Source organism: Copadichromis virginalis, linkage group LG10 (assembly GCF_057382275.1).
Source record: "Copadichromis virginalis isolate Kocher_CV1m ecotype Utaka linkage group LG10, C_Virginalis_male_GT1.1, whole genome shotgun sequence".
NCBI classification, from domain to species: Eukaryota; Metazoa; Chordata; class Actinopteri; order Cichliformes; family Cichlidae; genus Copadichromis; species Copadichromis virginalis.
In genome coordinates, this window is record NC_140627.1 from 872,134 (window position 1) to 886,754 (window position 14,621).

The following is a 14,621-nucleotide window of genomic DNA, read 5'->3' on the forward strand; positions in this document are numbered from 1 at the left end:
ACACTGGTAGCAATATTAGCAATATTATTTCCAGTTGTTGCTGGCATTTGTTCCACATTCACAGTAAAACCAAAAGTGTATGGTCTGACAGAGTTACCTCATACCTGATAGTCATGTTTGCTAAAGCTGCATGTCCATCAGCTGTACAGATACGGTGGTCCAGCCTGTCACGGCGGGGCGAGCTATGCACAGTAGCTCGGCATGCCTGTGTAGCGTGCTGACTAGACCCAAGCGCGGCTACGGCTAGCGGTGGGTTTGGAGCAGACACGCAGTTATTCTAGTAACGATCAGTGCGCGAAGCGTGGCTTCGGAACTGTCGTTACAGACAGAGAGCGAGCGGAGCCGGGAAGAGAAAAAGGATTGAAGGGAAAAACACTCACGGTTGCTGAATCAGGCGGAGACTGACGTCGGCAGAGTTTCGGAGCTCCTGACACGAAGAGAATGATGTCTGAGCGGCGAACAGGTGGGTGGCGTCTCTCTTTTAACCCCGGCCCCATGATCAGCTGATCACAGCTGTTCACCGGCTGACAGGAACCCCCCCCCCCCCCCCCCCCCCCCCGAGGACCGGCACCCGACAGGCCAGGACGGCGGCGACGGAAATCCGAGATGAGGGAAGGATCCAAGATGAAGCGGGACGGCACCCAGGAGCGCTCATCAGGGCCATAGCCAGCCCAGTCCACCAAATACTGGACCCCCCGGCCCCGGGGACGGGAGTCCAAGATCCGTCGGACAGTGTAGACAGGACCCCCATCGATGATCCTGGGCGGGGGCGGGGCCCGGGAGGGGGGCGCCAGCGAGGAAGTGACGCGCCGCTTAAGCTGCGAGACGTGGAAAACCGGATGGACCTTCATGGCGGGTGGAAGCCGGAGACGGTAAGCCACGGGGTTGAGCCGGGCAGTGACTTCGTACGGGCCGACGAACCGGGGAGTGAGCTTCTTGGACTCACCGCGCAGCCGCAGGTGCCTTGTGGAGAGCCAGACGCGGTCCCCCAGCTGGAAGCGGTGACCCGGGCGGTGGCGGCGACGATGCTGCCGGGTGTACAGAGCGTTGGCCTGGGTAATGGCAGCCCGCGCCTTGATCCAGGCCTGACGACAGCGGCGGACCATCCGTTCAGCAGCAGGCACGTCGACCCCCGCTTCCTGATGGCTGAAGATAGGAGGATGAAAACCATGACAGACCTCAAAGGGCGAGAGACCGGTGGCGGAAGAGACGTGAAGGTTATGAGACAACTCAGCCCACACCAGGTAACGAGGCCAAAGCGACGGTTGGGCGGAGACGAAGCACCGTAAGAAGCGCCCCAACTGTTGATTGGTCCGTTCATCCTGCCCATTGGTCTGAGGGTGATAACCGGACGAGAGGCTGGGAGACGCTCCTGCTAACTGCAGTCGAGTTAGCAGGCCGCACGCTACACCGGCATGACAGAAACAGCAACTCAGGTAAAAGCAGAGGAGGGGGGCTATGTGTTTACGTGCATAACGAGTGGTGTTGTAACAGCAGGATCATTCACACACACTGTTTTCCTGATTTGGAGGTTCTGGCAGTCTCGTGCAGACCTTTTTACATCCCGAGGGAGTTTACAGTAGTTATTGTGATAGCTGTTTATATACCGCCGGATGCTAACGTTAGCACGGCTCTCAGCCTCTTGCTCAACACCATAAACAAACAACAGCTTGCCCACCCCGATGGGGTTTTTATTGTCGCCGGCGACTTTAACAAAGCGTGCCTAAAGACTGTGCTTCCTAAATTTGTCCAGTTTGTGGACTTTGCTACGAGAGGAGAACACACTTTGGACCATGTCTATTCAAACATCAGGCATGCTTTCAGAGCGACACCCCTCCCCCACCTGGCTGGATCTGACCACCTCTGCATGTCCCTCACCCCCACCTACACCCCCCTGCTGAGAAAAACAAAGCCCCAGACAAAGACAATAAAAACCTGGCCTGAAGGAGCCCTTTCTCAACTGCAGGACTGCTTCTCAACAACTGTATGGGATTTATTCTCCAGCCACAACCTCCAGGAGTACACGGACACTGTACTCTCGTACATCAGGAACTGTGTTGACAATGTCACCGTCAACAAAAGGGTCAGGGTGTTTCCAAATCAAAAACCCTGGATGAATAGCGAAGTGCAATCCCTCCTAAAAAGCCGCAACACTGCCTTCAAGTCAGGGGACAGGGCTGCGTATAGGGCGGCCAGGGCAAACCTGAGTAGAGGCATCAGGAAAGCTAAGGCTGCCTATAGGAGGAGGATTGAAGATCACTTTGCTGACAACAACCCCAGAAAAATGTGGCAGGGGATCAATCACATTACCAACTACAGAAGCAATAACCAGGCAACATCTAGGACTGATGCCTCACTGGCTGAGGATCTAAACCGTTTCTTCGCCCGCTTTGAGACGACCAAGCCCTCAGCTGCCACACCACTTCCACCCGCCCCCAGCACTGGCACACTAACACTTAGGGAGCACCAAGTGAGGTGTGTTCTAAGGTCAGTGAATCCCAGGAAGGCGGCAGGTCCTGATGGAATACATGGAAAGGTTCTCAGAGCATGTGCTGACGAACTGACCGGAGTCTTCACTAAAATCTTCAACCTTTCCTTGTCATCAAACACCGTCGCGCCCTGCCTCAAAACCTCCACCATCATCCCCATCGCCAAGAAGACAGCTGTGGCCAGCCCAAATGACTACAGGCCTGTTGCACTTACGCCTGTAGTGATGAAGTGCTTTGAGAGACTGGTCTGTCAGCACATCAGGGCCGGTCTGCCTCCCACTCTGGACCCCCACCAATTTGCCTACAGGACAAATCGTTCCACCGAGGACGCTATCACCATAGCGCTCCACACTGCGCTGAGTCACCTGGAGCACCGAGGAAGCTATGTGAGAATGCTCTTTCTGGACTTCAGCTCAGCATTCAATCATATCATCCCGGAGATCCTGGTCCAGAAACTGTCTCACCTGGGACTCTCCACCCCCATCTGCCTCTGGATCAAGGACTTCCTGACAAATAGACCACAGTCTGTCAGACTCTGCCCCCACCGGTCCAGCACCATCACACTCAGCACTGGGTCTCCACAAGGATGTGTTTTGAGTCCCCTCCTGTTTACGCTCTACACATCCGACTGCTCCCCTACCCATCTCTCAAACACCATCATAAAGTTCGCGGATGACACCACAGTGGTTGGACTCATCTCAAGGGGGGATGAGTCGGACTACAGAGATGAGGTCAACAGACTGACTGAGTGGTGTTCAGTTAACAACCTCCAACTGAACACCACGAAAACTAAAGAACTTATCTTGGACTTCAGGAAGGGCAGAGCAGACCCGGCCCCACTTTACATTCACGGGAGCTGTGTGGAGAGGGTACACTCCATGAGGTTTCTGGGCGTGCAGATATCTGATGACCTCTCCTGGACTGCAAATACTACAGCGGTGGTTAAAAAGGCCCAGCAGCGTCTCCACTTTCTGAGAGTGCTCAGGAGAAACAACCTGGAGGAGAGGCTGCTGGTGACATTTTACAGAGCCACCATAGAGAGCATCCTAACGTACGGCATAACAACATGGTATGCAGGGTGCTCAGCTGCAGACAGGAAAGTACTGCAGAGGGTCATCAACACAGCCCAGAAGATCACTGACTGCTCTCTGCCCAGCCTGGAGGTCACTGCAAACTCTCGGTACCTCAGCAGAGCTGGCAATATCATCAAGGACCACTCTCACCCCAGCAACCAACTGTTTGAACTATTACCGTCAGGCCGACGGTACAGGTCACATAAAACCAGGACAAACAGATTCAGGGATAGCTTCTTTCCCAGAGCTATCACCGTAGTAAATAAGCACAAAAACAATTGAACCTATTCCATACCGTCACTGTCATTATATTATGCTGCTATTCATACTGTCATCATATTAATGCTGCTATCCTGTATATATTGTACATACTATTGTTTGAGTACTTACGATTGTTGTTTTTTTTTGTACTTTTTATATTTTACATTTATATTTATTATTGAAACTTGCACCAAGGGAGTGGCACTCCAATTTCGTTGTACTCTGTACAATGACAATAAAGGCTATTCTCTTCTATTCTATTCTATCAGGCGGCAAAAGGCTTTCCAGAACCTGGCGGTGAACTGGGGCCCCTGATCGGAGACTATGTCCTTGGGGAATCCGTGAAGCCGGACGACATGGTCCAGGAGGAGCTCGGCCGTCCGTTTGGCGGAGGGGAGGCCGGCCAGGGCGACCAGGTGCACCGCCTGAGAAAACCGGTCCACAAAGGTGAGGATGGTGTCAAGACCGTCTACAGATGGGAGGCCGGTAACAAAGTCAAGACCGACATGGGACCAGGGCCGTCTCGGCACAGGGAGAGGGCGAAGGTCGCCAGCAGGCGGCTGGGTGGAGGACTTGGCCCGAGCACAGGTGTCACAGGTGGAAACGAAGTCATGGACGTCCCGAGTCATGGAGGGCCACCAGAAGGCACGACGGAGGAGCTGGAGGGTCCTGTCGGGCCCTGGGTGACCAGAGAGCGGGGAGGAGTGAGCCCAGAGCAAGGCCTCCTGACGGCACCGGGATGGTACATAGAGCCTCCCAGCCGGGGTGTCAGGCGGAGGCGGTTCGGCGGTCAGGGCATCCCGGATAGAGTCCTCCAAGGGCCACCGAAGGGGGGCAGCGAAACAATGAGACGGTAGGATAGGTCCAGGGTCTGACGTGAGGCCGTCCTGGGCGAACTGCCTGGAGAGAGCGTCTGCCTTGGTGTTCTTGGAGCCAGGGCGGTAGGCGAGGTGGAAGTTGTAAGGTTCGAAGAATAAGGCCCAACGGGCCTGCCTTGGGTTGAGCTGCTTGGCAGAACGAATATGGATCAGGTTCTGGTGATCAGTTCAGATCAGAAACGGTTCTTTCGCTCCCAGGAGCCAATGCCGCCACTCTTCCAAGGCCCACTTGATGGCCAGGAGTTCCCGGTCACCGACACCGTACCGTCGCTGCGTGTCAGAGAATTTCCTCGAGAAATAGCAGCACGGGTGAAGTTTCCCATCTGGGCCGTGTTGAGAGAGGACGGCGCCAGCGCCAACATCGGAGGCATCCACCTCCACCACAAAATCTCCGGCAGGATCAGGGTGGAGCAGGACGGGAGCCGTAGCAAACCAGCGGATAAGGTCTCGGAATGCCTGTTTCGCACCAGGGGGGAGGCAGAAGGGCTTGGGCAGGTTAGCTGGTTTGGTGAGGGATGTCAGTGGGGCGACAATGGTGCTGAAATTGCGGATAAAGCGCCGATAGAAATTGGCAAAGCCCAGGAAGCTCTGTAGCTGCTTAAGGCTGGAGGGCTGAGGCCACTGGGTCACGGCTTGGACCTTTTGCGGGTCCATGGTCAGGCCATTGGAGGAGATGGTGAAGCCCAGGAAGGTGGTGGACCGCTGATGGACGGCACACTTTTCCAGTTTGCAGAACAGCTGGTACTCGAGCAGCCTGCTCAGCACGGCCCGCACATGGCGAATATGGTCCACTTCGGTGCAGGAGTAGATCAAGATGTCATCCAGATAGGCGAACACCAACCGGTCCAGCATGTCCCGCAAGACATCGTTGATCAGATGTTGGAAGACAGCAGGGCTGTTGCAGAGGCCGAAGGGCATCACCAGATACTCCCAGTGCCCGTTAGGGGTGATGAAGGCCGTCTTCCATTCGTCCCCTTCCCTAATCCGCACCAAATTGTAGGCGCTGCGTAGGTCTAGTTTGGTGAAGATGCAGGCCTGGGAGAGGGAATCGAGTGCGGTGGATAGCAGAGGAAGAGGATGGCGGTTCTTAACAGTGATTTTATTCAAGCCCCGGTAGTCTATACAGGGGCGAAGCCCGCCGTCTTTCTTCTTGACAAAGAAGAATCCCGCAGCTGCAGGGGAGGTAGAAGGGCGAATGAAGCCCTGTTGGAGAGCCTCAGCGACGTACTCCTCCATGGCTTTGTTCTCTGCGGGTGACAGCGAGAACAGGCGACCACGAGGAGGGACCGCTCCCGGGAGGAGCTCGATGGCCATGTCGTAGGAGCGATGAGGAGGGAGAGCAGAGGCTCGCTTCTTACTGAAGACCTCAGATAGGTCATGGTAAGCCGGAGGGGTCTTATCCAGATCAATGGGCTCCGGGGGTGACGCCTCTTCTGACTTTGAGTCCTTTCCAGTGCGGAAGAGAAGGCAGCGGCGTGAACACTGGGGACCCCAGTCCAGGATCTGGCAGGAAGACCACGAGACGTGGGGGTCATGTTGACGGAACCAGGGGTATCCGAGGATGAGAGGAGAGGAAGTGGCCGAGACTACTAAAAACCGGATCTCCTCCTGATGATCCCCGACAGACATGCGGACTGGCTGGGTCTGGAACTGGATCGGGTAGGGTTGGAGTGGTCGCCCGTCTACTGAGGTCACCGGGAGGAATCGGTCGACGGAAGTCAACGGAATGCGAAGCCGAGAGGCCAGTTTTTGATCGATGAAGTTCTCAGCAGCTCCGGTGTCCAGGAGGGCTTCAGATGAGAGCCGTTGGTGTTTCAGGTGAAATGTTACCGGTAACAGAAAACGAGAGGGGTCAGAGGAGTGGGAAGGGCCACAACTTAGACATTCACATTATTCACACTCTCATTACACATACATATAGGATCTTGGGGGTGGGCACAATCACGGAGTCCAAATCACCATCAGGGTGTATACCTCACCCCTGACGTCGTTGCCCACCTCTCAATTTTAAATACACTTAGTCATTGAGGGTTAGCAGGAGGGACTATGCGCTTACCTGCTGCTCCTTGGCAGGTAGCTCCATGCCCTCCTGGGTTTTAATTGCACCTTAGAACACATATGCATCAACACCACAATGAGCGGGTGGAGGGAGGTTTGGAGTCTTCTCCCACCCCCATTCTCTGCGGCCTGCTGGAGCGGGAGGGCTAGTAGGAGGAGTTGGCCGTCCGACTGCGGTCTGGGGTGTGGGGCCTCCCTGCTGCTGCGGAGTCGGGGTGGTCTGCCTCTCCCCACCGCAGGGAAAAGGGTAACACCACCTGGGTCTGGGTGCAATTCCCCCCTCCAGGGGCAAGGGTACCTAGACCCGGTTTGTAGAGTACGCTTGGGGAGTGTGATTGTGTGTACAGCGTCTCTTTATGTCTGTCTCCACGTTGGTTGAGTGTGGAGTGAGTGCATATGAGAGCATGAGGGTGGGAATGGATGTTTGTGTCTGTGTGTGCCTGTATGTCTGTGTCTATATGTCAGGTTGGGTATCAGACGCCACCTCTCTGGGGACACCTCAGGCCCTCCAAGGTTTGGAGGCCTATCTCCACCCACCACCACTTCCCATGCCGGTGGCGGACTCCCTCAGGTGTCGGTGTGTTGGTGGTTCTTTGTGTCTGGGGGTGGGCGTCCGGGTACACACCGGCTCACTCCTTGGCGGCCGTTTGTCGGGGCCTGGGGCCTGGGGCTCGCTCGGGCCCCTTTGGAGGTGGGGTGCCCCCGGCCTCTCGGCCTAGGGCTCGGTCACTCAGGCGCAGCTGGGGGCCGGCGGAGCTCACGGGCGCGTCACTGCAACCCCCCCTGGCTTCTGCTCCGTGGCTGCTGAGTGAGCCCTCATCTGGGACTCTCCTCAGCTCTTACTGGAACAGTGGCGCGGCTGCCCCTCTGTTGGTCTTCCATGGTCTCTTGTGTTCTGGGGGCCTCTGGATGTCTGGAGTTTTGATCTCCTCCATACCCGCTTCACACCCTGGAGGACGGGGCTGTGGCCCCCCCACACTCCCTAGCAGATCATTACATGGAGAAACCTTTGGAATGCAAGCATGCTGATCCACACAGGTATGCACACATGGGTATTCACAGACGCGGACTAAAGCTTTCTTGGCTGCTACCTCAAAGTACACTGTGCGCTGTCTATCTTGCGTGCTGCACAATATCGTTTATTATTTAGTAAATACTGATATCTATGACTAGCTAGTTTATTGTGATGGTGCTTTGTTTTCTCTATTATTATGTTGCTCTTTGTTGTTTGCTGTCTCCTCTGTTTGTTTGTTTGTTTGTTTGTTTTTTTTTCTCCATACAGGTGACCCAGGAGTTTTTTTTTTGTCTCTCTTCCCCCCCCTTCTCACCGTCTCTTCTCCCCTTGGGTTTTCTTTCTTTCTCTCCCCCTCTCTCTCTCATTCATTCCCCCTGTCCTATTTATTAAAAAAAAAAAAAAAAAAAAAAAAAAATGACAAAGGATGAACTGAAGCTCTGCCATCACGTAATGTCGCATACTGCTGTTTCTGATGTCATTTAAAAAAAAAGAAAAAAAAAGAAAAAAAAAAGGAAGGGCCAGGTGGGACACCCCCGCAGTCTACCTGGCGTCGTCGTTTCCCGGCCGTAGCGGGCACTGGGGACGACGGTGTCGAGCTGATCCACAGTAGGCGCAGAGGCCCTCACGCCAGCGTCTCTCTTTCTCCTCTTTGGGGAGTCCACCCAGCTGCATGGGCTCCTCGCTGAATGTGCTGCTTGGGCTAGCCGTGGCTCCATCAGAGGGGGGTGGAGGTCGCGAAGACGTGGTCCTCTGAGGCTGGAAGGGTTTGAAGACCCGAGGGGTATGGCGAGGCCGCGACATCACACATTGGTCAATCTTCAGTGCGAGGTCCACGGCCTCATTCAGGGTTTTAGGGGCCTCACGGCCGGTCATCTCGTCTCGGATGTAGTCAGCCAGTCCCTCCAGAAAAATAGAGCGCAGAGAAGCGTCTCCCCACTGTAGCTTAGCGGCCAGGGTGCGGAATTGAGAGGCAAAGTGACAGACGGGTCGGCTGCCCTGGCGTAGATGAAGCAGCTGTGACTCCACTTCCACTTCGCTGCTCGGGGGAACAAACGTCTTTTTTAATTCCTCCACAAACAGGGCATAGTCATTGCAAGCTGCCGATTTATTGTAGTAGAGAGCCGCGGCCCATTCCTGAGCCTGGCCAGACAAGAGAGAGGTTAGCAGTGCAACCTTTGCACGGGCGGTGGCGTATTTAGTGGGCTGACACTCGAACAGCATGTCTAAAGTGGCAAGCAAACCATCAGGCCGGCCATCAACTCCGTTCCACTTGTCTGGTAGTCCAATCCGGGGTTCCGCGCTCACCGGCGCCGGCTGACGTTGCAGCGAGGTGACGGAAGTGGAAAGTTGGAGGACAGTTTCGGTGAGGGACTCCACTTTTGTGCACATCCGATCTACCACACCGCGAAGATATAGAACTTCGGCTTTCAGCCGTTCGAATTCCGCTGGGTCTATAGCGGGCTCAGACATCCTGTCACGGCGGGGCGAGCTACGCACAGTAGCTCGGCGTGCCTGTGTAGCGTGCTGACTAGACCCAAGCGCGGCTACGGCTAGCGGTGGGTTTGGGAGCAGACACGCAGTTATTCTAGTAACGATCAGTGCGCGAAGCGTGGCTTCGGAACTGTCGTTACAGACAGAGAGCGAGCGGAGCCGGGAAGAGAAAAAGGATTGAAGGGAAAAACACTCACGGTTGCTGAATCAGGCGGAGACTGACGTCGGCAGAGTTTCGGAGCTCCTGACACGAAGAGAATGATGTCTGAGCGGCGAACAGGTGGGTGGCGTCTCTCTTTTAACCCCGGCCCCGTGATCAGCTGATCACAGCTGTTCACCGGCTGACACAGCCATGATGTACTATGCCAGGCTTCACTTATGTATGTATAGCTGTCTGCAGGCAGTAACACTTTGGTAGACAGGATAAGATTGTTAACTTCACAAAAGTGGGTTAAGTGGTCAGCAAACCGAGAACTGCTGTCTGTGAGATCAGCATTAAAATCACCCAAAACATATATACTTGAATACTTGAATAAATAAAACCAGCCTACTGAGGTATTCTTGCTCATTTTGACAAGATTCATAGGGAGTATAAATATTAAGAATGATAAAACTGATATTATTCTGTGTATATTGTATACACCAGTCTACATTCAGTCTAACGGGCTTTATCACAGGGTCTATTTTTTTGTCCCAAAGCACAGCAACCCCTCCAGGTATTCTGCCTCTGACTATAGCTGTGCTGAGATCAGTTGTTGATTCCCCCACTCCCAAAAAACTTGCCTTTAGACAGTTAAGTTTTCCCAGGTCGTGTTTGGACAACCATGTCTCCTGCAAGCATAAAATGTCACATTCTGCAAGCAGACTGTCCACAACAATCCGTCGAGCTCTATCCTCTGCACTCTGTCCCAAACGTAGACCATGACAGTTGTAAGATAATACCCGGATAGACATCTTCATGTTGATACGTTGGTACCAGAAGGCGCAGTTATCTCCCCTGCTGGATCCACTGTGCTTGGCACCACCGTACCGGGCTTACGAGGTTCATAAAAACGCCGGACCAGAGCCCCTTCAGGCCAGAGTTCAGGATTGTACATTTCACCCACATCATTACATTCAGCAGTAACCTTGAAAGAGCCGAACCTGCTATGTTTACTAGCAATTTTTTGACAGGTCACATCTCTTTTGAGTTTCTCTCTCAAATACAGAGCAAGAGTTTCTGCATCTACATCCAGGGCAAATTTAGTGGCAAATACGCTCACCAATTTAGTTTTCACAGTTCTGATTGTACTCACAGCTCCAGGGCCGATAATCGATACAGGTCCAGGCCTCTTATTGTGTCCAGTGGTAGCAGCATGCATTCCTGAACCCGAATTAACCTTCTCCAGCTTGTGACGAGGCTTGCCATTTTTCACAACTTTACTCCATTGTGGGGAGCATGTAAGAAGCACTGTCTCAACGGGATCCTCCGTTGTTGCAGTAGTTTCCATATTACGACCTGAGGCTGTCGTCGGAGCCCGATCTTGATCACATAGCAACATCTCCGGACAAAACGCTGAAACTGTCCCAGTCCTTGAAGCAGCCAAAGCTCCAGCTCTCTGCCTTCCGCGCGGGCCGCCTTTACTTCGACTCCCCCACTGCTCCTCTGGGTGTTTCCCCAGGGCAGGGGTCAGCAACCTTTAACATCCAAAGAGCCACTTGGACCCGGTTTCCACGCAAAAGAAAACACTGGGAGCCGCAAATACTTTTTGAAATCTAAAATGAAGATAACACTGTTTATATTGTTTTTTTTTACCTTTATGCTTTGTGTGAACAACTAAAGTAAGTAAGTAAAGTTTATTTATTAAGCGCTTTTCACAGACAGGCAGTCACAAAGCGCTGTACACAAATATTAAAATAAACAATACAATCAATAGACATTATGCACAATGTAAAAGATCAAATGTAAATAATGTAAAGAATATAAAATACTCAGATCAACAAAAGGCTTGTTTGAAAAGAAAGCAACTAAAGTGTGTTGCTTATGAAATCCATGAAGTGCTACAGAGCAAATTACATTTTATTTATGTAATTAACACATTTTGAACTCTTAAAGAAATATAACAAAAGGAAAGCTGAACTAAAATGATCCATGTAGCAAGGAAAAACTGTTGTGAGCCGCCACCCTCATATCGCCTTTGGGCTTTTGGAGCCTTGACCTGACTTTTAAAAAGTAATTGGAAAAAAACCACTATGCTGCTAAAAATAAATAAATAAATAGATATTTGCAAAAAAAGTCTGGCGCTGAACAGAAATTGTCGCGCTATGCTCCTTTGTTTATTGTGCATAAATAGTGAATTGTCCTGACACGATATTGTGTTTCGCTTCTGTTATTATGGTACATTGACAAAAACATATACTTTTATTCACAGGATAAAACAGTTGGTTTGTATCACTAATTGCCCAGTACGATTACAGCATACAGTCTTATTGTCACTGCTACATTTCTGTAACGCGTACCAGAAATTATTTCTACTACTAATTAATTACCATTGAGTTCAAAGGTCCTATTAATAAACGGTTAACGAATGTGTATTTATGAAGAAGATTTGTGAGACTGGTAAACTTATGATACGTACGATGGTCTTTCGTTCTACACGGTGCATTTCAAGGTCCTGCACCCATCCGTCGGTAAACTGTACCTGGGCTTGTTGCAGTGACCTGAAGTTACTAAACTTCATGAGTGTATGCACTCACTCCAAGAACTGTATAATTATAAATATGAGCGTGGTGAAAGTTGGGCAGCACGCTAACGTCTTTTGTCCCTCTGTGTGCTCGTAAGGATCTGACACTTTCACTGGTTTGATTTTTTTCCTTGTATCTTTTCTTTGACTTTTCATTAAGTCTGTCTTTGTACGGACCGGCATTGTTCTCCTTCGTTTTGTACATACCTTTTTGGGGGGCAAAGAAAAAGCAAGAATTTATTGGAACCGAAGAATGAACGTTTTGCGGTGCTGCAAATGCTTGCATTTGATGCGGTACTTGGATTGTTTTGCCACGAGTTCCCGGCATGCAATGCGCGAAAGTCACGTGGTCTTTCAATCTCTATACTGTTGTGTTGGTGTGTGTTGGGCTGTGAGCTGAAAAGCTACAGCCGGCTGTGTGCGCACAGCAACCGTGTGTGAAAAGCGGTCAATAAAGAGATGCTGAAAAGCGTGTTCATGCAAACATCGTCGGGTCTGCTGTGATATGTTTACAATAAGACTTATGGTCCCAGGACTGTAAGCTGTCAACTGTGAGGCGTGAGCGGTGTTTGTTTTTAACATAGTTCAGGGTGGAGAACAGCTGCTGACATAATGTGGATCCGAAGATCCATAATTGGCCTACCTGGGGTTGAAAGTCTCGATAAATGCACGGCGTTTCGGGGGGTACACCGCTTCCGCGAGTGTGACGCTTATTTTCAGCAATGAAAAAATAATAAGATATAATTTTATTTTTATATTTCAAAATCACAATAATCTTCCAATTTAGAACTACAAGTTAAAAAAAGAACTAAACACAAATAAAATACACTTCAGCTAAATACCTAAATACTAATTTATTTTCCCAAACCACCCGGAGCCGCAAAATAAAGACTAAAGAGCCGCATGCGGCTCCGGAGTCGCGGGTTGCCGACCCCTGCCCCAGGGGAAAGTGGGAAGCGGTCCCTGACCCCATTCAGTGTAACATGCTCAGCCGGTACCTCAGGCCGACACTCAAGAGCAGTCACACGTTGGTCGACCTCCACAGCATTGGTCATAACTTGCTCGCAGACATCCGCCTGTAGTTTAACTACATGTTTTAAAGCACCCACCTCAGCGCACAGCTGGTCCATTCGCTGTAGTAGACAACACATCCATGCTGGAGTATGTAACAGGCGGCAAATCATCCAGGTGATGAGAGACAAATCTTGGGATATTCTCCCCACACTCATTCAGCACTTTAAGACACAAATTAATATTGTTGGTGTCTTTATGCTGTCCTTTATATCAGCGGTCCCCAACCTTTTTTTTGCGCCACGGACCGGTTTGTGACGACAATATTTTCACGGACCGGTCTTTAAGGTGTCACGGATAAATACAACAAAATAAAACTAGTACCGGTACCGAAAAAAAGAAGATTTATTCATAACACATGTGAAAAGACCCAGGAAAACCGAGTTAACGAAAAAAAACGCTAACAAAATAACGCTGAAAACCGATAAAAACCCTGAAAACCATACATTTCACACCCGACTCTCACTCTCGCGGCCCGGCACCAAATGACTCACGGACCGGTACCGGTACCGGTTGGGGACCGCTGCTTTATATCCAACGACTGTGAGGTAGTGAGGCAGAGCTCAAACAAAACTTTCTTGGAGGCTTCAATCCCCTCAGATTCAAATGTGTTCGTGGCCAACAACAGAATTTCATCCTGACTTAAAGTTTTGATTTTTACAGCAAGGAAATTAAGTAGCTCATCCTCTACAATTACCTTTCCATCAGTTGTTTTATATGATCTGGTTTTAATCGTAACCGTATGAAAGTCGGAGCTACGTCTGCACCACCACCTGCTACATCCGCCATCTTGCCCACAAGGTATTTTCATGACTGAACTTGTTGCACAAATGGCATCCTATCATGATACCATGTTAGAATTCACCAAACTCCTCAGAGTGACTCTTCTTTCACAAAAGTAGAAGCAGTCTAACTCATGCCTAGGTGCTTGATTTTATACACCTGTGGCCATGAAAGTCATTCTGACACCTGATAATGATTTGGATGGGTGAGTGAATAGTGTCAACATAGTGTAATTTCAGATTTGCAGCTGCATGTTCTGGACTCTCGGGTGAAGAGAAGATGTTCCACACCTCTGTTGGTGAGGCGGCTATGCAGATCTGTAGCCTGAAATCTTTGGTGCTTGTCATGACAGTATTAGCCGCGCCAAACAGTATTACTGAAAAAGCTACACATAGCTTTTGGCACTGATGGTGCTTTTCCAGATGTGCAAGCTGCCAATTTCACAGGCACGAATGCACCCCCTTCCTATCAAAGGTGCAGGTTTCGAACTGAGTGCTGATAACAAGCTGGAGTCCTTAGTCCTGACAAAAGTTAATTTTAAATTAGCTTTGGCCCAGAGAAGATGGCAGTGATTCAGAATCAAGTGTATTCTTCTTTGTATGATAGAGATTTATCACTATAGGTGAATCACATTTTGCACCCTCACTGTGAAAGTCTATGCCACGAGAAGAAGATTCCGTTCATTAGTCGAACCTCGGATACAGGAGGAACAATGCGGTTTTCATCCTGGCCATGGTACACTGGACCAGCTCCTTATCCTCTTGAGGATACTTGAGGTT

At 50.9% G+C, this 14,621-nt stretch overlaps 1 protein-coding gene and 1 pseudogene across 1 annotated transcript in view; both read right to left on the minus strand.

The window, feature by feature from the left end:
• The window catches only part of sim2 (SIM bHLH transcription factor 2), a 61,329-nt gene that overhangs the window by 31,375 nt on the left and 15,333 nt on the right, over nt 1-14,621 (minus strand). The gene's annotated exons all lie outside the window — the stretch shown is intronic.
• LOC146699595 (uncharacterized) lies at nt 59-10,225 on the minus strand (annotated as a pseudogene).